This window comes from Aulonocara sp. 'chitande type north' Nkhata Bay, linkage group LG14 (assembly GCF_057382095.1).
Source record: "Aulonocara sp. 'chitande type north' Nkhata Bay isolate Kocher_YH1m ecotype deep benthic linkage group LG14, A_spYH_male_GT1.1, whole genome shotgun sequence".
NCBI lineage: Eukaryota > Metazoa > Chordata > Actinopteri > Cichliformes > Cichlidae > Aulonocara > Aulonocara sp. 'chitande type north' Nkhata Bay.
Genome location: NC_141357.1, coordinates 17389779 through 17417593, shown reverse-complemented (window position 1 = coordinate 17417593; position 27815 = coordinate 17389779). Strand labels below are relative to the sequence as shown.

At 40.4% G+C, this 27815-nt stretch overlaps 1 protein-coding gene across 3 annotated transcripts in view; it reads left to right on the top strand.

Annotated features, from left to right (window-relative positions):
• The window catches only part of b3gat1a (beta-1,3-glucuronyltransferase 1 (glucuronosyltransferase P) a), an 88840-nt gene that overhangs the window by 26329 nt on the left and 34696 nt on the right, over window positions 1-27815 (top strand). For all 3 annotated transcript variants that reach the window (XM_086261281.1, XM_086261280.1, XM_086261284.1), the window contains exon 2: window positions 5829-6043. The gene's annotated coding sequence lies outside the window, so the exon portion shown is untranslated. The remainder of the gene's footprint in view (window positions 1-5828; window positions 6044-27815) is intronic.

The window sequence follows — 27815 nt, the reverse complement described above, 5'->3', positions numbered from 1 at the left end:
TTGACTTCAGCACTGAAAGTTCAGTGTTGCCTGCTTTTGTTGCAGCCATATATCTGGGCAGATTTAACACCTCTGGCTCTAAGCCAGGAAATGGAGGAGTTATGAATGGATGCAGTTATAACATTAGTGGTCAGACGGCTGCAGTGAGGCCTGATACTTTCCAAGAAACAGCTGCTACAGGAATTATATGTCATTTCTTGGGTGTATACTTTATTACTATTTACAAAACTAGATAGACTGTATATAAAAGATGGACAAAAATTGATATGAAGCCTAAATGTCAGCAGTTTTCCCACCACAAACTGGCCAGATGTGGACAAAAGGACAGAGTTTTCACTAAAGTTGGAAAGCTTTGTTATACGGTACAGTTGCTCTATCTGTGTTCTGAGCTGACACTGGAACCTGATCCCTAGACATATAAAATACTTGAATTTTGAACATCAAAACCAGAGCACAGATGTCTTGGATGTGCCAGTGCAGTTAGCCAAACAGGAAGCAATGCTAATATGTCAGATAATTCATAAAAAAGGCTCAAACATGGCAAACATGATTGAGAGGTGCAAATCAGCTACTTGATTTAGCAAATACAAGTCATAGGAATTACCTGTGTCCGCACCAAGCTGCCAGTCTCAAAGCAGCCATAACAAGACCCTACATTTGAAGCCCCTGTTCACATATGGAGTGATCAGTTGCTTTCTTCACTCCTATTAATAGGCACTTAAAGTGCTCACCTTGAAGCTGAGAACACTTGTGGATTGAAATTCCATTGACAGCTCTGCTCGTCTCCTCATGTTTATGCCCTTCAAGCCTTAACAAAGACAAGCTATGAAAAAGAAACAAACAAAACAAAACAAAACAAAAACACCAGATATAGCAATTTTAATTGGGTAGAGACCAAAGCACCATCTGTAACGACCTCTAATCATGTTGTGGTTGTGAAATTAGCCTCAAGTGGTTAGTCAAGGAATTGCATGGCTGTGTTTCATTATACTCTGTATTTTTACTTTTTTAAAATACTTTTTATGTTTTAGCTGCGGAGCATCTGTTGCATAGTCTATTGGAATCAAGCCTTTCAAATGCATGTATTTTGAAGGATAAATTTGAATATAGTGATAATAATTTTGATAAAAGAGGAATATATTAAATAGTTTTTATAAAGGAGGAAGATTGAGAGAATTCCTTCTTGTGGATGTGCATATTAGCTTTTGAACAAGAGATTCCTTTAAAGCTCAGTCACTGTTCTTTTGGTGTTCCAGTAGGTGTACTGGCCAGCAGGTTCCACACAGAGTCACCAGTCTTCTCTTAACACAGCACGAAGCACAAAGTCTGACCGCGATAAGGGTAAGACAACAGCGCGAGGCAAATAAATAGTTCTTTTGATTTAACCTGTGCCAAGCTTTTCTAACGCGCCATCAGTCCCAGCTGCCTTGTGTTGCCATGGCAACTGATGGTCAGGCTGAGCTCAGCACAGTACAGTTTTGGTCTTGAGAAAACCATAAACAGGAGAACAAACAAAGACTGCTCTCCAAAGCTGTGATGAGAAGAAAAAATAAAAACACACACACACACAGGGTTATGTTGATACCAGCCTGTGTACTGTCACAAGCATGCAAATTATCTCACTTGAGTGAAGCCTCTGCTACATCCATCATTCACAACTCGTGCTATTTCATTGTGTCAGTGCACACAGCGTGCAATTAAACTGTATACCTCGCAGAATGCACGGAGGGTGTCGGGAGATTATTGCTGTAAAATCGGCAAATAAATCACCTCCAAGATAATTACATCACATCTTTGCTATTGGGCCTGTGGCATTTCCCTTTTCTTTTTTTCTTTAATGTGTGTATAATGAAAGGCTTACATTAAATTCAGCGTGCATCTACCCGGTTGATAATCGGCTAAATGGGTAATTATGATTTAACTGGATGATTGCGAGTTCTGAGGGCTCGGGGGCGACCTGCACACTTGACGATTGTTCTTGTAAAAGGACATCCTGTGCTCTGCGGCTCGGCCTTCATTGAGCTGTCAGGAGCTGTGGGGGACGCAGCTCTGTCAACATGCCTTCCCACCTCTGCCATCCATAGGATCGATCACGCCGCCGCCACCTCCTAGAGAAACCCAACCACCGCAGCTCCTCCAATTACTGCTGATGGGCCACATCTTTCTATCAGACTGGGTGTCAGAGCCATACGGCGCCTTTCAGAGACAGGGACAGAAAGAGGAGGGAAAGGATAGAATAGCGAGCTTGAAGTGGAAAGAAGAGGAAGGGAGAGGAAGAAGGGACGTGGTGACAGGCGTGCACAGCTGGTGAAACCGTCCATGTTAGACTTTGCCAAGACGGATGTTAAACTTAGACCCGCGTGTGCATTATTAATATTGACTACGTACACGAGAATAAAGAAGCATTTACTCACTAACTGACACGTCTGAATTAATCATAGAGGCACGATCAATTCTCTTTCATGATAAACCTGGCAGCTTCCTCTTAAATGACAGACGTCGTCAAGAATTTTTTTTTTAAGAGCCAACAGCTCAGTCATTATCTCAGGTATGACCTGACATGCCATCAAAAATTCATTAGAGGACCTAATGTTGTTTTTATTTAGCTTTTTTGTTTTTTCATCATTATTGATGTCTTTAGAATCCAGTATTTCTATCAAAAAATGTGTACTAGTGATGAACAAGGGTGATTGTTGGATTAGTTGGTAGAGTTTCTGCAGTGGAGTCCAGCAAAGGCCCCACCCTCTGTTGACGCAGAGATATAAAACAGTTTCCATAGTGAATCTTGCTGAAAATAAGCATCCACTTCTGTTTTCCCATAGCGTACTGATTGCCTTTTTAGCCTTGGGCAAGTAAATCTATGTGGATACAATATATTGTTGGGGGTCTATATACTTTAAGTGTGCATGTATGTGTGTGTGCTACATGATATGGTACTCACATGGCTCCCGGTGGGTCTTTCAGGTTTAGACTGAACTGGGAAGAATAGAACCTGCAGGGCTGTTAAAGCTTCTCTTTCGGACTCCGGGCTTAGAAAATGGTGCAGCAGTGAGTGTACATACAGAAACACGAATCTCAAACACAATCAAGGGAGGAATATCTGCAGGTGCACTTTTGTTTTTACGTTAATTGCTTCTTTGTCTGCAAGTCAGGCTTTGTTCGTGTAAGACAACTTCTGGGTTATGAATTATCGCTCCTTAATGATCGTGCGTGCAAAAAATAGCATGTGTGAAAGCAAGTGCACCCCCACCTGTGTTCTGATGGGCTACATTAGTATGTTTGAAGTCAATCAATACCAACGCTAGCCTGTCTCTGATTCCTCTCCTTGCTCCCAGAATCCAATCTTACATTTTCAGGTTTTTGGCTCTTCATCCGTCACTGTCAGATGCACAGATTGACGTGGTCACAGTGGTCATTTCGTATTAGAGCCACCGCGGCCCTCTGCGCAGTGGTGAGATTGTCTGAAAAGTGTGTCTCCCTCAATGTGTGTGTGTGTGTGTGAGACGGAGAGAGAGGGTGTGTTTTTAAGTGTTTGCTGTCTGGTCATGGAGCAGAACATGATAGAACAGTGGTTGAATGGTGTTAGAGCCAGCTGCTGGAGTATGGAGTTGGTGCTTGAATGAGTTTTCAAGTACTTTGGACATTTTAATACCACATCAAATGCATCACTCTGTTGTTTTAAGACTTAGTTGTAGTTAGATGCTTTACTTAAGAATGGCAGTAGCCCTTTATCACTGTTTCCCTTTTTATTTTTTAAGTGTTCGAAGAGTCGATGCAGGACTGCTTCTAGCTGTGATGAGCACAAAGACATTATGCTGCCAATGCCAGCCAATCACAGATGTAGCTCAACAATTCCGCATGTGGAAATGTAGAGATGTTGGTGGGTAAATAATAAAATGCAACAATCTCCGGCAAACATCTAAAGCACTCTAACGTCAGCATCAATGCCATTATTTGTGATGTACCACAGCTCCTATCAGCGGTGTACTGTTGTAACCATAGCTACCTATTTTGGTTTAGTGCTGGGTTTTATCTTGAACCCCTGATGACCTACAGCACAGCTTGAGATTCTTCCTTTGGTCACCCAACTGCATAACCTGAACATTATTGCTGTTTGTGCCTACTGGGTAACAAGGTCCCTTTGAATACTTAAAAATATTTTTCCTTTAGTTTTCCAGTTTCACTGGCCCTGACAGCTGTCTGTTCACATCACATTATTATTTTTTTGGTGTGTGTGTTTTTTAATTTCCCATGCTATTTTAATCATATATCTCTAAAACATTTTTTTAGAAGTCCGATATTGCTGTGGCTCTGGGAATAACCGTGACACTTCACAACCAACTCAATGAAAATAAAGTAGCATTGGTAGCACAATAATATATTGTTCCCTGTTGTGCAAGAGGTGCAGGTTTGCAGTCTTTCATCTCTGTCATGTCAAAGCACAATACAACATTGTGTGATGGAGACAGAGGGCGCGTGTTTGTGAGTGATGTTGTAGGTACCAGGAGAATACATATGAATTTACCATAGGGTTCTTTTTGCTTTGCCGATAGATGGATAGTTAGAATGTGGAAAAAATAAAAATAGTATATTCTACAATAAATAAACAACAAAGTCAGAGTAAAAGGTCCTCATACTGTGAGATAAAAAAATATACACGTACAACAGTGATATAAAAAAAACAGAATGAATTTGCATTAATAAATAATATAAACACTATAAATCTAAGAAAACGTGACAAGGAGGTATTATACAGAAATACTGAAGTAGTGTAATGTGCAGGTCGTCCTCAATGTGGGGGATATTCATCTCTGACGTCTTTCAGCCTGTCTTTGTACTAGCTGATTCTTCCACCTCAATTACAGTAGCTTCATATTCATTTCCAATGGCTTCATTTTTAGTTGTTCCCATTTTATGCTGCCGAGCGTGCTTCACATTCTTGTGCTCGGGATGAGTCCAACAGAAGGGGCATTTCCCGTGTTTTTGAGATAATTGCTTGCTCCCCTTATAAACAGCCCCTGTTGAATTTAAATTAAGCCAGTAACAAGCCTGCAGCATAGCATGCCCTCTGGATTGCACCCTGTCAATAGGCTGTTAACGTGTCCGACCCTTGTCTTATTTTGCCTCGTGTGGCATCAGCTGTTCCCCTTGTACATCCGCAGCGGCTGCCCACAGGCGAGTACAACCAACACAGTGGCAGATGAGGACGCCAGAGGAAGTCTCATCAATAATGGAGAGCGGTAGAGGAGGAGGAGGGGAGGAGGCATGTAGAGGAATTGTGGTAGAGTGAGTGAGAAGTGCAGCTGGTGTGTTTCTTTCATATCTTCCAAATGGACATTTTGAAATGATGCTCCCCAGAGGCCACGCATAAGAGGAATGCAGCTATTAATAGCTGATGGGTTGAACAAGTTGTTAAAGTGCTTTTTTGTGATTCATTTTTTTCCCCAGGGAGCAAAACAAATAAAATAATAATTTTTCTTGGAGGCCATGCAGGTGCCTGACTTACAGCTTGACCAAAACACAGACTAGCAGATTGCACTCCATGAGACACACCCCATGAGTCAAAAAACTATTTCTTGTCTGTCAAGCAGCATGCAGCTTAAGCTGGGAACAGACACACACACACAATGATTATCTTTCCTGACAGCTGTCCAGATGCAAACAGAAAATCTGTCACACGGCCACCGAGAATGACCGCGTGGCTCTCGTAGTGTGGCAGCTCCTCCGCCCAGCAACCATCCTGCTCGTTCCTTCCCTCAATGCCCCTCATTGTATTAGCAAGAGGAGGACCATTCTTACTCACATCTCTCGTGCTCTTGTTTCCCCAGGGGCCAGCCCAGAGGAAGTGAAACTGTTGCAGGAGTTCGGATGTCACCCCCGTGTCACGGCTTCCACTCAGCTTGACCAGCTACACCCACACACAAACATATCTCTGCTCCCCGAAGGACGCCAATTAACGGCAGGCCTGAGACAAAGAGCAAGGAAGAAGGGAATACGCTCTAGGAGGCGCCTGTACCTGCAGTGGAAGGGGACAGCACTGCTTGTGAGTATCGCATTGTTCTCGTGGTGCTCGGGTGAACACATTTTCGCACAACTGATCATGTGATGCTACCTATTTCATATCTTTTTCATAGCAAAACAAAAAGAAATTGAGTTCATAAACATAATGAACAATATGAGATATGTAAGATATTGACTTTCTTGTTAGGTGCAATGCAAATGTAGCTAGAAGTGTTTTTCCAATATCACAATAGATTTTATCTGTGTGTATCTCTTGGAAACAGCTGGGCTGAACCTGGCAATCTTGCTTTGTTCTCTTTTTTCCTGTTACTTACACAGCAGCTTTATTTATCTATTTTTCTACAGGAGAGCTAAATTTAACACTCAAAGGATGTGGTTAAATCTTTCTTACTCTCAGCCTCACTCTATCACGGCTGTCTTTCTTCTTTATGTCTTGTTTCCTGTCCAATAGAAGTTACATTTCCCAGAAAATCCAGCAGAGGAATTAGGTAGACGACAGGGGCAAAATGATCTGGCAGATCCACTTACCTCCTCTGTCTATGATCCCCCTGGCCTCTGATATTATTAGAGGTTGATATATATGTAGAGAACAGCAGCAGGAGACGGCTGGGTAGGGGAGTAAGATGGGGAAGGCAAGGTGCAAGAGCTCAAAGACCCAGGGCTGCTGATGACAAAGCCGAGGCAATAATCTGAAGGTGTAAAAGCTGGAAATGATTAGACAGTGAGGGGAGAACAACAACTGGAAAAGATTTCAATGTTAAATCACTCGCAGACTCAGATTTCTCCTCCTTACAGCTCTCAAAGAAAATATAGATATAAATATAGATATGATGGCTCTAAGCTTTTTACTGTTATAAAACATGAGCAAAATAAAACATGTTAGCACTAGGATATCACGGATGTGCATGTAATGCAAACGCAGGTCAACCAAGTCCATTTCACACGTTGCCTCTCTAAAGCGTGAAATGGACACAAAGTTGTAGTACCAGCAGGGGGAGACAATATGTTTGAAGCCAAGAAGTCGGTAGTGAACAAGGAAGGCATGAAGTACATTCCAGTCCCTCTATGGCACAGGTGTCGAACTCCAGGCCTCGAGGGCCGGTGTCCTGCAGGTTTTAGATGTGTCCTTGATCCAACCAGCTGATTTAAATGGCTAAATGACCTCCTCAACATGTCTTGAAGTTCTCCAGAGGCCTGCTAATGAACTAATCATTTGATTCAGGTGTGTTGGCCCAGGGTGAGATCTAAAACCTGCAGGACACCGGGCCTTGAGGCCTGGAGTTCAACACCCCTGCTCTATGGCTATGGCTAGGTGGCTAATATTTACATGTAAATGTGTTCAAAATGTCTCTTTAAACACTTTTTGTGATTATTTTCATGTTAGCTTGAAATAAAATATCGCAAGTTACTACATCGCCGTACTACTGCATATATGCAACCCACTGCTACCGCTTTGCAGTATACAGTATAGGTCTTAGATAACTTATGGACCATTAACTAAGATCAAAACACCAACTAATTAAACTTGCCTGATATTTAGATAAAGGGTTTAATTTATAAAGAGAAATCCAGTAGAAACAAAAATTCGTTGAAAAAAGTGGTTTAATAGAAATTCATGCTTTTGTGAAAAGGTAGACTATAAATACAGCTCTTAGATGTCCTTTTACTACAAGCAGCTATTTTCTTAGTGTGCTACTAGGTTTTTGTTTGGACAGTCAAGGTTAACAGGCCTACCATTACTTTTGATTTGGCAAAGACACAAGTTTGACATATGTTTTGTTAATTTTTTGCAAGAAGCACATCGAGAGCACAAACCATCAAGGCTGTTCACGCTCTAGGTGTTATTTACTTTCACTGATGTACTGTAGTATTTGTTTTTTCTGTACGGTCATTTGGCTTCCTTTATCCTTTTTTTAATGTACTTTAAGGTGTACCTTGGATGATGTAAGCCAAATTTTAATGGATTGTTAACATGACCCTACTCTACACCCCTACAAAGTTTTATCAGTATTCATTCAAAGCTATGGTGATTACAGTCACACAAAACATAACCTCCTTCGGGAAGGTGACAACAACAGATTAGTGCTGGATGGTCTGCCACAAACTTCTGCAAAGACATTCTTAGTTTAGATCACTGCTGACTTTTGTGAACTCTTCACTTTTCATAATCGGAAATTCCTCAACAATTATTGACTGGATTCTCATGACGTTCCCCTTAGAAACCTTTATAAATAAATTTGTGAAACTTATTTGAGTCATAAGCTGCACGATACCTTGACTTGACCCTGCAGCTCACCATGATTAGGCATCTCCTGTTTGCATTTGTGGATGCTCCAAGGCCTGTCTGGGAACTTTTTTCTGAATTAGAAAGAGAGGACAAGATCTTGCTGCTCCTTTTTTGTGACTAAAGGGGAAAAAGTTGTGCTCACCTTATCTGGAAGAGATTAGGCTAGTGAAAAAAATCATAAACGTGGCCTAATACGCTCCGTAAATGTGTGTAGTCCCCTCTGTTTTCATCTGCACCAATTTGCAGTGAATCGCCCTGCATATCACAACTGGGTCTACTAAGTGGTAATACCACATGAGTGAAAACCTCTCAGGATTTCTCCAACACGATTTAACACATAAAAAGACTGCATTATATTATAAAATCATTGCATTTATTCAGCAACAGGGTTGTGTAACCACACTGATTTCAGCATTTAGCCACAGAATCCACACAGGATCTCCTCTGCACACTGTCCACAACCATTAATTAGCGGATATCTGTGCGAGTACATGGAGATCATGGATGCAGTTAAATGCCAAATGTGCCTGCTCTTGAGTATAAAGCCAAATGATATTCTTCTGTCTTAAATGTAAATGTTTTGGCTGAAAAGAAAATGACTGACTTCAGGGTAACAGACCAAAAAGCCAAACAACAAACAAGGAGCTGTGTCAAATGCACATACAGGTCCATGCATCAGCTGTAATGATGTAACTGCAGAGGTCTGTAAGTGCACTTACATATCCGCACGGTCTGTGCCGAGACTGACCATCAAAAAGCATTTAACAGACTCTAAGAGCAAGGCCTTACAATATTCAACACAACAACCTTGCACTATGCACTACATGTTTAAATGACAGTAGTTAACTTTCTTGGACTTTTTAAAGAATATTGCCACTGTCGGTGTCCTTAAAGGCAAACTGCCTCCTCTAACATGTAAAAAAAAAAGTGGCACAACACTATAACACTTCATGATCATAGCTTTATTTACAGTCTCTCCACCAAGCTTAGAGCAAATAGCTTATGTTGGGTAATAATTTAGATAGCACTCCAAACCCCTTTAATTAGCGCCGACTAATCAACATAGCAGCTTCTCATCATAGATTTATGGACAGCCATGATTGCTGCCAGGGTGAAATTAACTCTTTCCATCTGCAGGGAACTGCTGAAAGATGCTTGGCTCAAACACACTCCTCCTTCTCACACACTGACATGAGCTTAAGCAGGCAAACACGCACACATAAACACACACATGCATATATGCAGATGAGACTTGTCTCTTCCTTCTGGCTGTCTCTGTAGAGCTGCCACACATGCTGCGTTGCGTCTCGGAGCACCAGGAGGCCGGGGTTGACTTGAATTAAACTGAGAGGATGTCCTTTCCAGATCTGCAGACGGCCACACAGAAACACCCCAGTGCAACCCCCCACCCCCAGCTCCTCATCCACCCACAAGAAAAAGACAGTCAGAAAAAGACAGAAGAAGAAAGAGCATAAGGGAGATAAATGAAAGAAAGGAGGGGAAAGAAGTGAGGCTAGAGACGTGGTGGAGAAGAGGAGAGAGTTAATAAATAAGAGGCAGGGAGAAATTGCCTGTGAGAGATAGGGTTGGGAGATGAGGTGGAGTTGGAGGAGGACAGGAGAGTAAGAAGAAGGGAAGGAAGATGAAATTATGTGCATGTGTGTGTTCATGATAGAGTTTGGCAGAGAAAGAAGAGAGTTGAGACAGTAAGCCTGGAGAAGCTCATGCCACCGGGGGCATATTGAATATACAGAAAATCCTTCTCCTTTGCCTGGTTAGTAATAAAAAAAATACACACACCAGTGGTTTATAACAATAGCTACAACATAAAGCACGCTTTTCAGGCAATATGTCACCAAAGCAACAGCCAATCATTATATTTTCAGACATGGCAGTCTACTAGTATTTAAAGAAAGAAACATTACTCAGGCAACTAAGAAGTTCCCATCTTTTTTCAAACGTGGGATTTTGATACTGTCCCTGTCACAACACTGCTGTGGTTTTCAGCTCAAGACAAGACATTTTATGACCGCACCATTAACTATTGTAACAGATTCACTGGGCAGATGATCCGAATGCTGGACATGGGCGGCAGAGATAAAATCCAAAATCGAAATCTGTAATCGACTATCTTGAGGTCACACAGGCACTCAGGCAGAGTCTGACTCTGAACAATGATCCATAAACAAATGCAAATCAGAAACAAAAGAAAACATGGAAAATATAGCTCTGAAAGCGACAGGAAAGCTTGGCTGTGAAGAATGACAAGACAATCTGGAGAGAGTGATTCATAACTACTGGCAGGTGGTGTTTAAAAAAAGCAGGGGAAAAAAAACAAGATTAGAAGTAAAACTACTGAAACTCAAGTGAGTGATTTCAAATTAAATCAGGAAGTAACTAAACAGAAACCCCAAATAATGACAACAGTAAATAACTGCGATGCACATTTTGCTTTTATACGATGAATAAATGACTCAATCAGCGACTCAGTCAACTCTGAAAGTAAACATTAATTCATAAAGATGGACTCCAATAGTCTGTGAAACACAAGCAGGGGTGAAATAGCATTACACAAAACTGAATTAAGTCTGTAAAAAGATTATTTGACATTTTTCTTTTTTGTCTGTGTTTCATTTCTAATCAAGGTTGATGTTAGAAGCAGGGAAAATGGGCAAGCGTAAGGATTTGAGTGAGTTTGATGACAAGAGCCAAGTCGTGGTGGCTGGGTCAGATCATTAGGATGCACTGTGGGAAGAAGGCAAGCCGATAGAGGCAGTGTGATGCTTTGGACAACGTTCTGTTGGGAAAGCTTGGGTCCTGCCATCCAGTATTCTGTGATGCCTGAGGCCTCTTTCAGCAGGATAATGCACTCTGCCATAAAGCAAAAATTATTCAGGAATGGTTTGACAAACACAACAATGAGTTTGAGGTGTTGATTTGGCCCCCAAATAACCCCAGATCTCAATCCAATCGAGCATTTCTGAGATGTGGTGGACAAACAATTCCAATCCATTGAGGCCCGACATCGAAACTTGCTAACATCTTGGTGCCAGATACCACAGCACACCTTCAGAAGTCTAGTGGAGTCTAAGTCTCTATGGGTCAGGGCTGTTCTTGCAGCAAAAGGCGGAGCAACACAATGTTAGGCAGGTGGTCATAATGTTGTGCCTGATTGGTGTATGATGTAAGGCTGATGATGCTTTATGTTGCTGCTCCACTGGACTCCTGTGCTATACAATTACAGCTTAAGCACATAGCTGTTCATGTGTTTATGGAGCCTGTCAGACAGTGTAATAGTGGAGTATAGGGACTCGGGTAATGAACACTTCAGTCATCAATCACAGGTAACACCATGCGCAAAACACGTGCCTTAATGTGCCTCGGTCTTTAGTCTGAATGCTGAAGCTGTGATAATCTCCTGCATTGAGGTAGATTACAGCAGTGTCTGTGTATCCTGGCCCCAAGCTGCACAACATATTTACAATAGGCAATCTTTTTGTGCATCCCACCTCCAAACATTGTTATTAACAGTAAGTGCTTTTGCTATTCTGTTCTAGCATACTGCGTCTCTCCTGTGCCCTGGATGATAAACACGTTAGAGACCGAATTTGTGTGTGTGTGTGTGTGTGTGTGTGTGTGTGTGTGTGTGTGTGTGTGTGTGTGTGTTGAGCAAGAAATTGGAACATAAATTATTAAGTGAGAATGCACCTTTAAAATATAGAAAAGAAAAAAAAGCACCCACTGTATTTTCTACTTATGCCTGCAAAGTAGGCGATCCTTGAATTTCCTGCCTAAGATGATGCAGGATGAGCTTGTTACCCTTAATACAGCAAAGGCTTTGCTCATCATTGTTGCTCTAAATCTAATGTAAGCCTTTCGCAGCATTTCTTCTGCCCTTTGTGGCACAAGCTTTGTTCTGTAATGACACTAAGCAGAAATTCGGCGGTCTGCGTTTTCTCTCATTTCAATTTAGGGCATTAGCTGCTGAATCATTCTCAGATTGATGATGCAGTTCCAGCCATGACACACTATCAAGGGAAATGGCACTTCAAAGATAATAACACATATTTGGTGGTTTTCGGAAGCCCTTAAATGCATCAATATTGACTTGGATTCCCCACCCTGTTCTGCAATTACATTTGTGCCCCTGGCATTTTTTTGTAGAGCTAATTCTTACAAACCAAGCAAGCATACAAATGACTGACCTAAAAAAATGTGCTGAAAAAGCATCTCCTATGAAAATGCTTTGTGAATGAGTTATTGTTTAGTCATTTCTACATGGTTTTCAGACTAAGAGAGACCTTCTGCACCACCTACTAACTGCTGGCTTCAGGAGTAATGAATGCCTTGTTTTACGACACGCAAGCATAAAATATGCGCAAAAATATTCAAATGTGATCTTTTCCGAAATGCTAAAAGGCCTGTGTGCAACAGTAGCTTGCAGCAGTTCTTAATGGGGATGCAAAATGTAACGCACATGTATACAGAGCAGATTCTTCAGACGTGTATGATATCGTGTTGTAAGGTTAAAAGGAGTGAAGTGTTGTGCTATGACGCAACCGCTTGCAATTTCATTGTTGTGATGAGAAATGTCTCCTATTGTTACCCTCTTAAACACTGAATTATTCAGTGCACACCAACCTAGTTTTCCGTGTAAACCAGTCGAATAAGAGATAAGATAGCATTATTGTAACAAATACACAACTCGTGCTGACAGGATGCCAAATCGTGATTAAAAACACATGTTTTCTGCCCAGAAAAACAGGTCTAAATGGGTGCAGCAGATCAATGAAAATTCAGCATTTGGATAACTCCATTCCACCTCGATCAACATGACCCAAATAACAGCAGTCTCCTCGGCATGTTGGGATATATCCAGAAAGCCAGCTGAATGTAGCGCTGTATGGTACCTGCACACAGCGAGCTCCTGCAAGATTAGATAACTAGAACTGCTTCAAGACTCAGCGAGGTCTTGGGGAATTGTGAAAGTTGGTATTGAGCTGTGTGATGAAACCCACACACGTATAGACAACATGAGGCCATCTGCGGCAGGCACAATTACAAATGTATCGACTTGTGCACTTGGACAAACCTGGAGATCATGAAGGCTTTTAAAGAACTTAAATCACCCCCAAAGCCCATCAGACCACATCAGTGTGTGGTCTGTTATTAGGCAGTCAGTGGCCAGCCCAGCTACCGCAACTTAATAGAGCAACAGCCTCAGGTGGGAGGCAAAAAAGGAATACAGCAACATCGTCTCGCTCTGCAGCTTTACAGCCCAAAACAACCCTTCCAAAAGAGCCTTTTTGTTCAGTTTTCAAGCTTAACATATGGACACTGTGTGTGTTATTTTCAAATGGGCAGCCAATTGCATTCGGAAATAGATTTTTCGAAGTTAAAGTAAAACAGGGGAAATCTGCAGAATAAACGACATTATTATTAGTTGTCTTGCCTTAACTGTCGCAGTCCTGACGGTTGAGTTAGCCAAGAGTACTGAACACTGCCATATTACAGTTTTTCTCAAATGCTAAAACACATTTCACAAACGTTACCACCAGGTCCCCCAATGTCCAAACACAACACCCTTCTCTAAAGCTACATAAACACAACCACACCTTCCCACTGCAAAACTCAAACTCCCACACCAAGAGAGCAGCTCGAAGCTGTCAAAACTGTAAACACTATACACAGCATTACACACTACAGCAAAACAATTGAAAACACAATGCTCAATTTGTGAGAAGGTTCTTTGTTTCATAACTGCCAATGCACATTTTAGAAACTATACAGTAACGGATCGTCGTAGATCTCTGCAGAGGATTAGGCATTTAGATTTGTGAGTTTCATATGAGTAGTATAAATCTATAGAAAATCCTGCATGTACGTACACTACTGTAACACAACTCAATGCAAAAACAGAATCTAATGCACACAACAGTAATCTTGAAAACATGAACAGGGTGTGAAGTTTTTTTATTTACGTTATTCACACCACACACACACCACAATCACTGTGCGGCATCATGTCGCTGAGCTGTTGCTCGCATCTCGTCCGTAATGATGGTGCGAGGTTGTCTTGCTCTCCCTCCTGGACCTTCTCCTCTCCCATGTTGGCCTTCTCCTCTTCCTCGTTGGTCGCTCCTCTTCCTCCTCTCATTTGAACTCCTCTTCCTCATTGGCCTGCTCCTCTTCTTCCAGGGCCAGCTCTTCTCCCTCCTCTGCATCAGATTCCTCTTCCCCTGACTCTGCCTTCATCCATTGTGTTTGTTTGGAACCTTCAGCATACTGTGCACTCTGAACTTGCTTTTACATGTGGGTACAGCATTAGCAACAAGTGTCTTCAATTTTGAGTCATTGTGTGTAGTGAATGACGCCAGGTGTGTTCCCTGTGTTCAAAGATTGGTGACTGTGGCAAGCATTTTGCATCACATGGGCTTTCATTTGAGGATATGAGCAGAGTTGTTTTGCAACATGTGTTTTAGCAAGGAAAAATGTGTTTAGATTTATGAGTACAGAGGGTTGTGTTTTGTGAATTGTGTCTTCATGTGACATGTGTTTATGGTACTGGAATATGGTGGCTACATTTAGTAAATGTGTTTAGACTACTGGTCATTTGGGTTACAGGATTGGCTTTTGTGTTTTAACACTTGAGAAAAACTGTAATAGCTGTACTCGGTTGCATTCAAGGCAGCGAGGTTGATAATGAACGGAGATATTTAAATGTCCTGAGCTCGCCAAGCATGACAAAACAAACACGCGGTAGTTCGTGGAGTGTTTAAGTTATAGACAAACACACACACACACACACACACACACACACACACACACACACACACACACACACTGAACAAAAGCAATTTAAGAAAAGTGTGTGAGGCTGCCTTGTCATATAGGAATATTTTTATTATTAGGCCTGTGCTGCATGTGTTTTAAATTTTAAGTTCTGCTTGGGCCAAGATCCGCATCGAAATCTATAAACATAGACTAGTAGGCTAAACATAGGCTAATCAATAGTGGGCCGATGGAAAAAACAATCCTCTCCAATGTTCAATCAGAAGTTATTTGATAATGCAACACCACTACAGGGAGAAAGGGTCATTTCTCCTCTGGCACATACACTGCTCATGACACAGCACGAGAGAGGCGAGGAGAGAACGCCAGCCACTCAGAATCACATTAACGCACCGCCCTTCAAATTCTCCAAAGAGAGTGTGATACTTTTTGTTCAAACACTGGTTTATTCCTAGAATGATTATCCCATTTTCTTCCCTGCAAGCAAATGAATGTTAAGACATTTTGTGACAAAGACTGATAACGTGTGAGGAGTGGCAATGAAACTATGCAGGAAAATAATGAGAGCGTACACAGTCAGAAAATGAAAGCGTCCTCCATAGTTCACTGAAATGGAAAATCTTTCAAAAGAACAGTGACAATTATGAAAAAGCACATAATTCATATAAACATTTGACATTATTGTATGATTACAGAGAGATGAATGATTGTGTTAAGCAGGCAAGCTTTCTACCTGCTTAATGGTTATGCTCAATCCACCCAAATCATTTTTTAAAGGTCACAGGGCTTTAGAGGTCAGTCAGAATTTAGCAGATACATTCATCAAAGTCATGATAATATCTAATCTGCTTATGGTTCTTATTTTAAAACTGTGATAGTAATAATATTACTGGCCTTTAGTATTACTTTATAATGTGGATTTATAGGTCTTTAACCTAGAATGATTTGGTGTGGAGAGAAAGAAATCCAGGCCCTGATTCGTTTAATCTGCAGTAAAATGCATGCTCACAGTGACTGAATAGAGCTTAGGTAACACCTGATTGTACTCCAGTCCCATCCATATCATCCCCTCCAACTTTGTTATTGTCCAGCCCTCTCATCCTGGAGGCTTTACAGCTGGATGGCCTAATTGGAACCATTTCCACATATAATATGGCAGCCCCACGGGGGCTCATTATGCAGTAGATACTGGTTAGACTGACCTCAGCTATTCTTCAGCCTCTGCCTCTTCGCAGTCCTGTGGTTTAGTCCGGTGATACGGTATGGTTTCCTTCATCCTACAGGCCATTGATTACCATTTGGAGGAAAAAATTCATGCTGGCTGTGTGATCATACTGCGTGTGACTGCGTTAGCGTGTAAGTTTTTGTGTTGCTACGGGCACGATGCTGGGCACTGCAGAAATGACTCATCTCTCATGTACCAAAACTCAAAAGAAATCAATGGCTGCTGCAAAGATATACACTCTACAGCTCCAGTTTGAGTAGCTTCGTGTAAAAATTGGGACATCTGCTTGATTTATAACAGCAAAGTTTATAAATAGCAGTTTAAATGGGTAGTTTGCTGTTTTGAGAAATGTATGGCTAGAGGAGAAGACTGATTCTACTGTCACGTCTGTCTGCTAAATACAAGGCCACAGCAAGCAACCAATTAGCTTAGCACAGACAAAGTAAACAAGTGGAAGCTGCTAGCTTACCTCTGTGTGAAGGTAGCAAAATCCATCTACCAACACTCTAATTGGCAGTGTCTTTTTTTAAACCAAGACTTTTAGACTGAAGTGAAAAGCAAAAAATTGGAGCCCTGTGGTGAATCGATTCTGGCCTCTTTGCTAAGATTAGAGTTTTAGGTGCTTTTTTCACTGTTTTTCCTCACCTAGCTTAAAGTGAATAGACATCTTTCCAGAAAGAAATCCCCTTTTTTCAACTTTATTGCTGTCAGTAGTAACACACATGGACAAAAGTGCTGGGCCAACCACACAGTACACCTTTAGAACATGCTCAACTATGGAAACCCATCCCATGAAGCTGCAGCTGACAGAGGAGGCACTGCACAGTGTTAGCAACTTTCACACTCTAGCTCTGCGCTTGGCGACCCCACCCAATAACATTACAGGGAGTGCAGAATTATTAGGCAAGTTGTATTTTTGAGGAATAATTTTATTATTGAACAACAACCATGTTCTCAATGAACCCAAAAAACGCATTAATATCAAAGCTGAATGTTTTTGGAAGTAGTTTTTAGTTTGTTTTTAGTTTTAGCTATTTTAGGGGGATGTCTGTGTGTGCAGGTGACTATTACTGTGCATAATTATTAGGCAACTTAACAAAAAACAAATATATACCCATTTCAATTATTTATTTTTACCAGTGAAACCAATATAACATCTCCACATTCACAAATATACATTTCTGACATTCAAAAACAAAACAAAAACAAATCAGTGACCAATATAGCCACCTTTCTTTGCAAGGACACTCAAAAGCCTGCCATCCATGGATTCTGTCAGTGTTTTGATCTGTTCACCATCAACATTGCATGCAGCAGCAACCACAGCCTCCCAGACACTGTACAGAGAGGTGTACATTTGATGATGGACCACAGGTTCTCAATGGGGTTCAGATCAGGTGAACAAGGTGGCCATGTCATTAGTTTTTCTTCTTTTATACCCTTTCTTGCCAGCCATGCTGTGGAGTACTTGGACGCGTGTGATGGAGCATTGTCCTGCATGAAAATCATGTTTTTCTTGAAGGATGCAGACTTCTTCCTGTACCACTGCTTGAAGAAGGTGTCTTCCAGAAACTGGCAGTAGGACTGGGAGTTGAGCTCGACTCCATCCTCAAACCGAAAAGGCCCCACAAGCTCATCTTTGATGATACCAGCCCAAACCAGTACTCCACCTCCACCTTGCTGGCGTCTGAGTCGGACTGGAGCTCTCTGCCCTTTACCAATCCAGCCACGGGCCCATCCATCTGGCCTATCAAGACTCACTCTCATTTCATCAGTCCATAAAACCTTAGAAAAATCAGTCTTGAGATATTTCTTGGCCCAGTCTTGACGTTTCAGCTTGTGTGTCTTGTTCAGTGGTGGTCGTCTTTCAGCCTTTCTTACCTTGGCCATGTCTCTGAGTATTGCACACCTTGTGCTTTTGGGCACTCCAGTGATGTTGCAGCTCTGAAATATGGCCAAACTGGTGGCAAGTGGCATCTTGGCAGCTGCACGCTTGACTTTTCTCAGTTCATGGGCAGTTATTTTGCGCCTTGGTTTTTCCACACGCTTCTTGCGACCCTGTTGACTATTTTGAATGAAACGCTTGATTGTTCGATGATCACGCTTCAGAAGCTTTGCAATTTTGAGACTGCTGCATCCCTCTGCAAGATATCTCACTATTTTTGACTTTTCTGAGCCTGTCAAGTCCTTCTTTTGACCCATTTTGCCAAAGGAAAGGACGTTGCCTAATAATTATGCACACCTGATATAGGGTGTTGATGTCATTAGACCACACCCCTTCTCATTACAGAGATGCACATCACCTAATATGCTTAATTGGTAGTAGGCTTTCGAGCCTATACAGCTTGGAGTAAGACAACATGCATGAAGAGGATGATGTGGACAAAATACTCATTTGCCTAATAATTCTGCACTCCCTGTATATGTTCTGCCATTTTGTGGCTAAGTTGCTGTAGTTCCACTTTACAATAATACCACTTACTGATCGTAGAATATCTTAAAGAGAAGAAATTTTATGAATTGACTATTGCATCAGTGCCGTCCTTTTAGAGCACCACATTCAAATTTATTGAGTTCTTTAGAACAACCCATTCTTTCAATTCTTAAGATATTTCAATAATGACTTGTACTTTTGTGATAAATCTATGCCATAGGTACATCATAGCCAGCACTGTAAATTAACGTTTACCTTCACGTTTAACTACACATCGCAGTCATGTAGCCCCCAACTATTGTAACTGGCCATCAATATCTCGATTCCTTTTATGCATATCTTTTATATTTAATACCTTTAGAATAATGTATTAATCCATATTGTCCTATGGCAAGTAAACGCACAGACATTTTGTTCTGATGCGCACTAACTCGTAGATCTTCTGAATGGCAATAAAAGCTGTAGACTAGGGATGGGTATCGTTTAGGTTTTATCCGATACCGGTGCCAAATCGGTACTTTTGAAACGGTGCCGGTGCTCAAACGGTGCTCAAACCGGTGCTTAAAGAATGGAGAACACAAAATTGGTCCAAAAACCTCTCATGTTCAGCTGTTTTTTGTAAAAATATAACAATGTTAGCCTTTTCTGCAGCTATGGGGCATATATGGTATCACTCTTGGCTGGAAGCAGTGCTTAAACAATGGAAAAAACACAAACTTTGTCCTAAACCTCTCATGTTTAACTGTTTTCCACTTTTTCTTTGGTCATTTTAGCCTTTTTAGCCAGGGTGAAGGGAGTGTCTGCCATCAAACAAGAAGACAGCCGCATGTAGCTATGATGATGTTTGCTAGTTCACCTTACATGCATTAATGTAATAACGTGGTTAGCCTACTCAACGTAAATTAGCTACTCACGCAGACAAGAACGGCTGCTGCTGCCATCATCATCCGTCATCATTTCTGCTACACTGGCAGGGCTAGGGGCCAGGACTCTCCTCTTCGTGTTTTTGGGGGATGTTGCATAACAGGCAACCCACCCGCAGTAGATGTGCTCGGTGTGAGGTCTCGCAGCAAGCTATCAAATACGGCGCATTTCTGGGCTTTTTAAAAAAAACGCTATGCGTCGCCAGGTGTTTCATCGGATTTGAGGTGTTACCTCCTTTGACAGTATCACAGTATCAGCTTAAAGCACTTGTTGCTGCTGAGTTTGCATATTTTGCTATGAAGTACAGCCAGACTTTTGACCGCTTCGCCTTGGACATTTTTAATCTGTAGCTCTGCTCTAACAGAACATACGTACCTGGGCCCGCCTACTATCCTCGGAAACGTAAAATGATTGGCTAGAATCTAAAGTGTATCACAGCTCAGGAAAAAAAAGCACTGAAATAAAGCACCGAAATGTGCGCTGCTTTTCGGTCTGGTTACTACCGTTTATGTCAGAACCGGTGCCATCATGGCACCGGACACCGGTACCCATCCCTACTGTAGACTCTACCTGGACAAGAATTTGATTATTATCCTTCTGAGGACAATCACAAAGATCCTCCTGAAGTAAAAAGCCCATATTTTCTGACTTTTATCAGAAAGAATTGGTTCTGTGTCACTGCATGATGCCTAAAATTGTTTTACCATGTGATAGATTTAAACATTTGGCAAGTAGAATTTAAGTGTGTGTTTTATTTTTTTGTTTTTTTCAGTTACATGTTTATTGCACCACTTTACATAATGTCCTGCACTGAACAGGAGTTCTTGGCTTAAAGATACATGTCAGCAAGGTGGTAGTAGGGATTTATAGCCGAGAAAAATTCTTGAGAAATACCTTGCTTACATTATAGCCTGGAACTTTTGTGTTTTACGGTCAGAGCATGTCTGGTTTCTTCCCAGAAGCTTGCAAAGAGCTTTCATTAAACTGAAAATTGCCTTTGGATTTGGTGATGGCGTTGTCAGTGGCGACATCTTGTCAGTCACCACCTTTCTGTTTATCGCTGCAAAGTCATTGCTCTGTTGAGTCAGTGACACCTCTATAATGTAGCATCAGCAGACACGCAGTCGGTGTGTCAACACTGTGATGACGGTGTCATCTTTCTGTGCCCGAAGTTCTCTTTTAAATGCTGCTGCATAGCTGAATCGAGGACGAGGGGAAGGATAAATAATACAAATAAGACATAACCGATAATTTAAGAGACCAGCAGATCATGCAGGCTTGAGTTGAAATGTCAAAGGTGCCTTGCTTTTTCTTTTATTAAGATGAACACTACTAAGCTGGAAGCCTTACTTGACCTGTTACTTTTCTATGCATGCATTCAGTGTCATTGCTTATTTGACATTTTACTGCATATCTTTAAATGCCAATGCTTTTCTACTGGTATTCAAGAGACTTGTGTGAAAGGTGAGTACACATGCTACACTGTTTCTAATGCAGGTTTGAAAATAATCACACTGAACTGTGTTAAAACTACAATTTCATATTAGTCCCTTTTTATATACCATTTTAACTTTTTTTTTTTGAAGATCAGTACACCTGCAAGTACATCATCTCAGAGATCACTGCATTCATTAAATGCAGTGCATAAAGAAAATAACAATTGGATTGATTCATGTGCAGTAACTATGAGAAATAATGGTGATGATGATGTATGTACTCATTACCAGGGTTACTGAATGCATCTCCACTAATTAGCAGTCTCCTGGGGGGCTGTGTTTCACTGGCAGGTTCAAAGCTAATGACAGCATGTCAAAGGGAATCCCATGCACTGATTCTCTGATTAATTATGTACTCTGGAGAAAAAAAACGAGATGGACATAATATACTGTAATTGATATGTGGTTTATCCTGCTGTTGTTCTTACCCCTTAAATCTGAGTTTTTCTTCTTAGTGGCTCATCCAGAAAATCAAAAACTACTTCTCGCCAACAGGGATTCATTGTGATGTCAAACAAGTGGTTAGCGAGACTTTTTCACATGCAGTTCTTCACCTGTCTCTTAAATTCTCTTCACTATATACACCAATTATCTTTGAGTCCAAACAACTTTCAGCTACAGTCCCTGCACTGGATCAAATTCCCTCAGGTTTAATTAACGATGATCAGCTTAATAATTTTATATATTTTCCCCCCACAGGCGCATATAATTGGGCGATTTTGACGCTGGGGAACCTTCCATCAGAGAAATCTATGGTCTAGCCCTCATTAAGGAACTCGGAGCTCAGTGAGCTTCTCGTGCTGAAGTCTTAGAGTAAGAAGGTGCTGCAGAGAGCTCAACACCTAAAACTCCCACTTAGGAAACCAGCTTTAATTAGCTAATGAATCTGGGAGCTCCTTCTGCCAACCTTCGACCTTGTGCTGAGACACAGAAAGCCCGTTTACTATGTTAGACTTATCACATGCAATTAAAATCAGTGTCTTGTGCCCTGTACAGCAAAACCACTTTTTAATTAGATAATTGCTCTGCTGTCTCTGTTATTGTTGGTAACTCATGAATCATTCCTGAAACTCCAAAGGGTGCAATGCATTGATTTACTGCCAACAAAATCCGGCTTCATGATTGATGTTGTCACGCTGACGGCACACAAAGGCCCAGTAACATTTTCCAACCAAGTTTACCAAATCTATAAGCATAAGAAATTATCTTTGGTAGCCAAGAGTAGAATATTTCTTTTCTTGTACATTAAATCACAATAAATAATGTTAAGTTGTGATGACCACATATATCATCGCTGTTCAAGTTTAAGTTATTTATTTTAAGTACTTCAAAGTCACTTTTAAGGGGAATCCTTTTTGGCAAATGTGGGGTTTTTTTGTTACTAAAATTAAAATTGAATTAGATCCTCAATTGCAATTGTATCAACATCAGCACCACTGCAGACAGGCACACGGCTCCATTTCTCTCTAACAGTTGAAGTAGTTAACATTCATAACACTGAACAACACTTTTGGAGGAATTTAAAGAGGTCAGTAAAGCTCCCATTTTATAAATATTGAAGGATTAAACGTTATCATAAATGTTAACCTGGCAAGCGCACACATTTACATTAGCCTTTTACCCATTAGCAATAATCTGTTAGCCACATTACCCACCTGTTATCATTAACATAAAAGCTAGCGGACTAAAGTTAGATAAAAGATGAGCAGAAAATCCAGAGTTTGGAGAAATAATAAAGAGCAAAAAAGGAGTGATTAATCAGACAGTTTCAGGCCTGACCAGCAGAGCTGAAGAAGTGAAGAGCTATGGACTGAGGCAGAGCAGTGGACGAGAGAGAGGCTGCAGACAAATGCAGACAAGATGATAAACTTGAATTTTTCTACATTTAAGAAAATTTATTATTTATTGTATTAAATTTATTGTTTAGTTGTAGCTACCTGTAAGATCCGCTTTAAAATGCAGGCAGTGACTAGTTGACTAGTGATTAATTGAAAAGCCTTCAATTAATCCAAAATGCTGCAGCAAGAGTCCTGACAGGGACTAGAAAGAGAGAGCATATTTCTCCTATATTGGCTTCCCTTCATTGGTTCCCTGTTAAATCCAGAATTGAATTCAAAACCCTGCTCCTCACATACAAGGTCTTAAATATTCAGGCCCCATCTTATCTTAATGACCTTGTAGTACCATATCACCCTATTAGAGCACTTCGCTCTCACTCTGCAGGCCTACTTGTTGTTCCTAGAGTATTTAAAAGTAGAATGGGAGGGAGAGCCTTCAGTTTTCAGGCCCCTCTTCTGTGGAACCAGCTTCCAGTTTGGATTCGGGAGACAGACACTATCTCTACTTTCAAGATTAGGCTTAAAACTTTCCTTTTTGCTAAAGCATATAGTTAGGGCTGGACCAGGTGACCCTGAGTCCTCCCTTAGTTTTGCTGCAATAGACGTAGGCTGCCAGGGGACTCCCATGATGCATTGAGTTTTTTCTTTCCAGTCACCTTTCTCAATCACTGTGTGTTAATAGACCTCTCTGCATTGAATCGTACCTGCTATTAATCTCTGTCTCTCTTCCACAGCATGTCTTTATCTCTAACCCCAACTGGTCCCTGAGCCTGGTTCTGCCGGAGGTTTCTTCCTGTTAAAAGGGAGTTTTTCCTTCCCACTGTCGCCAAAGTGCTTGCTCATAGTGATTGTGTGATTGTTGGGTTTTTCTCTGTATCTATTATTCTACGATCTACTGTACAATATAAAGCACCTTGAAGCGACTGTTGTTGTGATTTGTCGCTATATAAATAAAATTGAAATGAATTGAATTGAATAGTTCAATCTTACACAGTCACTGCAAGTGTTGGTCAAGTTACTTGAAAATAGTAATTGGTTACTAATTACTGATTACTTCTCAAAGAAAGTAATCCCATTACTTTATTGTTTACTTATTTTCAAAAGTAATTACTTACTTTATTACTTAGTTACTTAGTTACTTTTTAAAAACATGTTATTGTCATGAGACACTCTCACAAACAAAACCACAGTTTAGTAATGCAGTAACGCAGCGTGCTTACGGGAAAGTAACAGTAATCTAATTACTTTTTGTAATAGTAATCCCTTACTTTACTCGTTACATGAAAAAAGTAACTGGATTACAGTAGCGCATTACTTGTAATGCATTACTGCCCAACTCTGGTGAGTGCTCTGTTTTTTATACCTCCTTTATTTCAGCGTAACTAATACCACGCTTTATCCAAAGTTCATTTTTAACCTTTCCATAATGCTCTCCTTCTAGAATAATTTCATTATTTAGATCAGTTAGGTATCGTGTTGTTTGCTGTACCCTTTGTTTATTAGTGAGTTCATAAATGTAGTTTGACAATCTGTAATAAAAAATCTGTAATAAAATTGTCTAAATATTTGTAAAAAAAATGTATAATAAAACTATTACTTAATCTGAAATATTTAATTTGTTAACTGTTATAAATTAGGAAAATTAGATGAGTCAAAATTTACTGAAATGGTGCTGAAAACAGTATCAAGTATGTTCCCAGGTATTGGTATTAAATATGAAATTCTAGTGTTGTGTCAACCCTAATACAAATACATCTCAGTAGTTAGCTTAACACAAACTGCATCCCATGATAACACAGTCAGCATCTTTACAGTGATTTGTGTGACTCTTCTTGAACCAGTTTTAAGATATTTCTTAAGAAATACGCTCTTAAGCAAGAAACTGTTGGGTCTGCACAGGAAGGAAAATTACTCTTCTTCTTGAACAGGCAAAATAGGATGTGTTAATAGTGAGGTTCCTGCACCTTTTTGTTTTTAACACAGAGCTGATTGTTTTCATCATTTGACATGCAGGAAAACAATATTCTCGTGGAACTTTATCGAGAAAACAAACAAACTGTTGGTTATTACACAGGATCTATGTGCTAGCAATTGGATTATATGAAATTGTAGACAATATGTGCTTTAATTCACAAACAACTACAATTGTTTTTTCCTGATTAATACTCAGGAACAGTCCCGTGTATTAAGTGAAACTATCAGGCAGAGCTATCATTACTCCTGTCGCTCCCTGTGTTCTCCCTAAGATGACTCCCTTTGACTTCATTCTGATCAGAGCCAAGCCGTACTGGCCCAGAATGGCAGGCACAGGTCTCAGTGGCAGCCTCTGGAGTCCTGGCGGAGCTCCTTTAGTCTGTTCAGCCAGCTGTGAGAGGCTGCAGCCTGCTCTGAAGTCCAGCATTGGAAATGTGCCCTGAGCGAGCCACACTATAAATTAGTCAGGATAAGTTAAGGGCAGCATGCGTTAGGCTATCCCCCGTGGTTATCAGCAGAGAAGAACCTGCCTGAAGGTTGGCGCTCTTAAATCTTTTACCACTGCTGCTGAGGCAGCCCAATCCACACATGGCCTGGAGCCATCAGTCAGGGCCAATGCTCGCAGCTAATGGGTTATTCAAGTTTTCCAGAATATAAAACAGCCATGCTTATCTAAATCAAGCATGAGAAACAGCACTTGCTGCTACAGTCTCTAGTTAATTTCTGTACAAGAAAAGCGTTTACAGTGACTGGCTAACTGGGGAGAAAATCTGGTTGAATTCAGGCTGATGGTGTATACCTCTTAATCAGCCTTTACAAATTTTGGCAGATGTGAATAGCATTGATGGGACAAGTAACTCAAAAGTAATGTGACAGTGACCTTTCATTGAACCCAAACCTTGAATAAGAATGGTAGCATTCAAGAAAGACAAGACAGATCTAAAAAAAAAAAAAAAAAAGCCGATAAATTACTAGTCCTGGTTTATTTTAAGCTTGTTTTAATTCCAAAAGACAGACTTACAGTGTTAACCTTCTGAGAATAACTGCTAACTCTACTTGAAATGTAAATATCTTACAGTAAGAGTGATTTTATACTTGGTCTGTTTCAGGTCTACGAAAGAACTCAAAATGAGCTGTGAGCATTTTTCCCCATATGCAAATACAGCTAAAATGAGAATCTTTTGATATTTATTTTTTCTGTTCTTGGACAACAAATTTCTCAAAGTAAAGTTTAAAATCAATTAATTAGTTAATTAATTAAAAACAAAAGCTCAGACTCCATTTGAGTTCTTGTATTTTGCTCAACCTGTGCATTTTTGGGGGTTTTGACACTGTAATATAGCTTTCTGCCACATAGCACATACAATATGAAGACCATTCAAATGTGTCATGCTTGCATCAGACACCAGCTGACTACTGTAGCAGAGTCCATGCTCACTATCTGGGGTACAAAAAACTTAATACAACAGTCAATAGCAGAATAAAGTATTTGGCACGTTTTTACAATATATTTTGGCTATATCATGATACACGATATATATGGTAAATGGTAACGATATATATCACAATATATTTAAATAACCTCCAAAAACAAATGTTATTTTCAACCATACAGTACCTAAACTTGCACTGGTATAGTTATTCAATATTTTTATTCTACTTTGGATACAAGAAATCTGAATCAAAGGAAAAAACATTTTAGCCTTCAGCTGCACACAGAGGTTTTTCACAAATGATAATATTGTGACAGTAAGCCTCTTTCTGTGATTAATACTAGACCTTTAACAAACAAAAGATAAAATAAAATAACTGAAATTTAAAAGGTGCTCTTCTGTGCTTATAAGATATAAAAATAGTAAATTAAAAACTGTGATGACCTCAAATTACAGAAACAAAAGTCCAGATAGTGACAAAAAAAACAAAACAAAAAAGAAAACACTGATCAAGACCAGTCACCAGTATCACAGCTGGTTTATTTAGCATTTTTTGGGTGTAGGGAGGTAGTGGTAGGTGTAGTGTAGGGTGTTATCAGAGATGTGGCTCTTATCGTCTTTGTAGTTTGCTCTGGGCCTCTTATTTGACCTGTCAAAGTAGGTTTGGTCTGGCTTGTCGAGATAGCCACTGGTTGCGCAAGATGGACCCGTTGAATAGTGGCATTTGTTCTGGTCATGATGTGACCTTTCGTGTTGATATGATATTTTTCTGCTTGCGTTTTTTTCCAATCAGTCATTTTTCTTTTAACCTCTGGCCCACCCATATCCTTTATATCTTCTTCAAGATGCTTTATTTTAAACTGTGATTTGGTTGTAAATGTCTCAGCATTTTTCTAGTGATTGGGCCTAATGAATTGGGGGGGAGGGGAAGTTCTGTTGCGCAGGTTGTCTGGTGTCAGAGGGGGGCTGGTGCAGAGACCCACACACTTCTGTCCCCTATCTGATGTCGCTGTCTTCTTTGTAATAAAAACATTTATGTGCTCATAGCAGGACTTATTTGCATAAGCCTGATGCTCAGTGATCTGAAAAGTGAAGAAAGCAACAAAGGTCAACTAAAGAGACTTATTTGAGTGTGTCATGTTCTCCATAGAAACATGTTCTTTTTTTGCCAACTAAATGGTCAAAAAGTATACTTACGTAGAAGAGGTCATCCAGAGAACTTTATTTCTCTTGTCTCCATGAACCAAACCTCAAAAACTTGTTAGCACATTGGATAAATGGGCACTACAAAATTTGTATTTTACAATACATTAAAAATCAAGGGTTAGAAAATAAGTAAAATGCTAATAGGTTTAAAGATAGGATTAACCAGAGCAGTGGTGAAGTGGTGG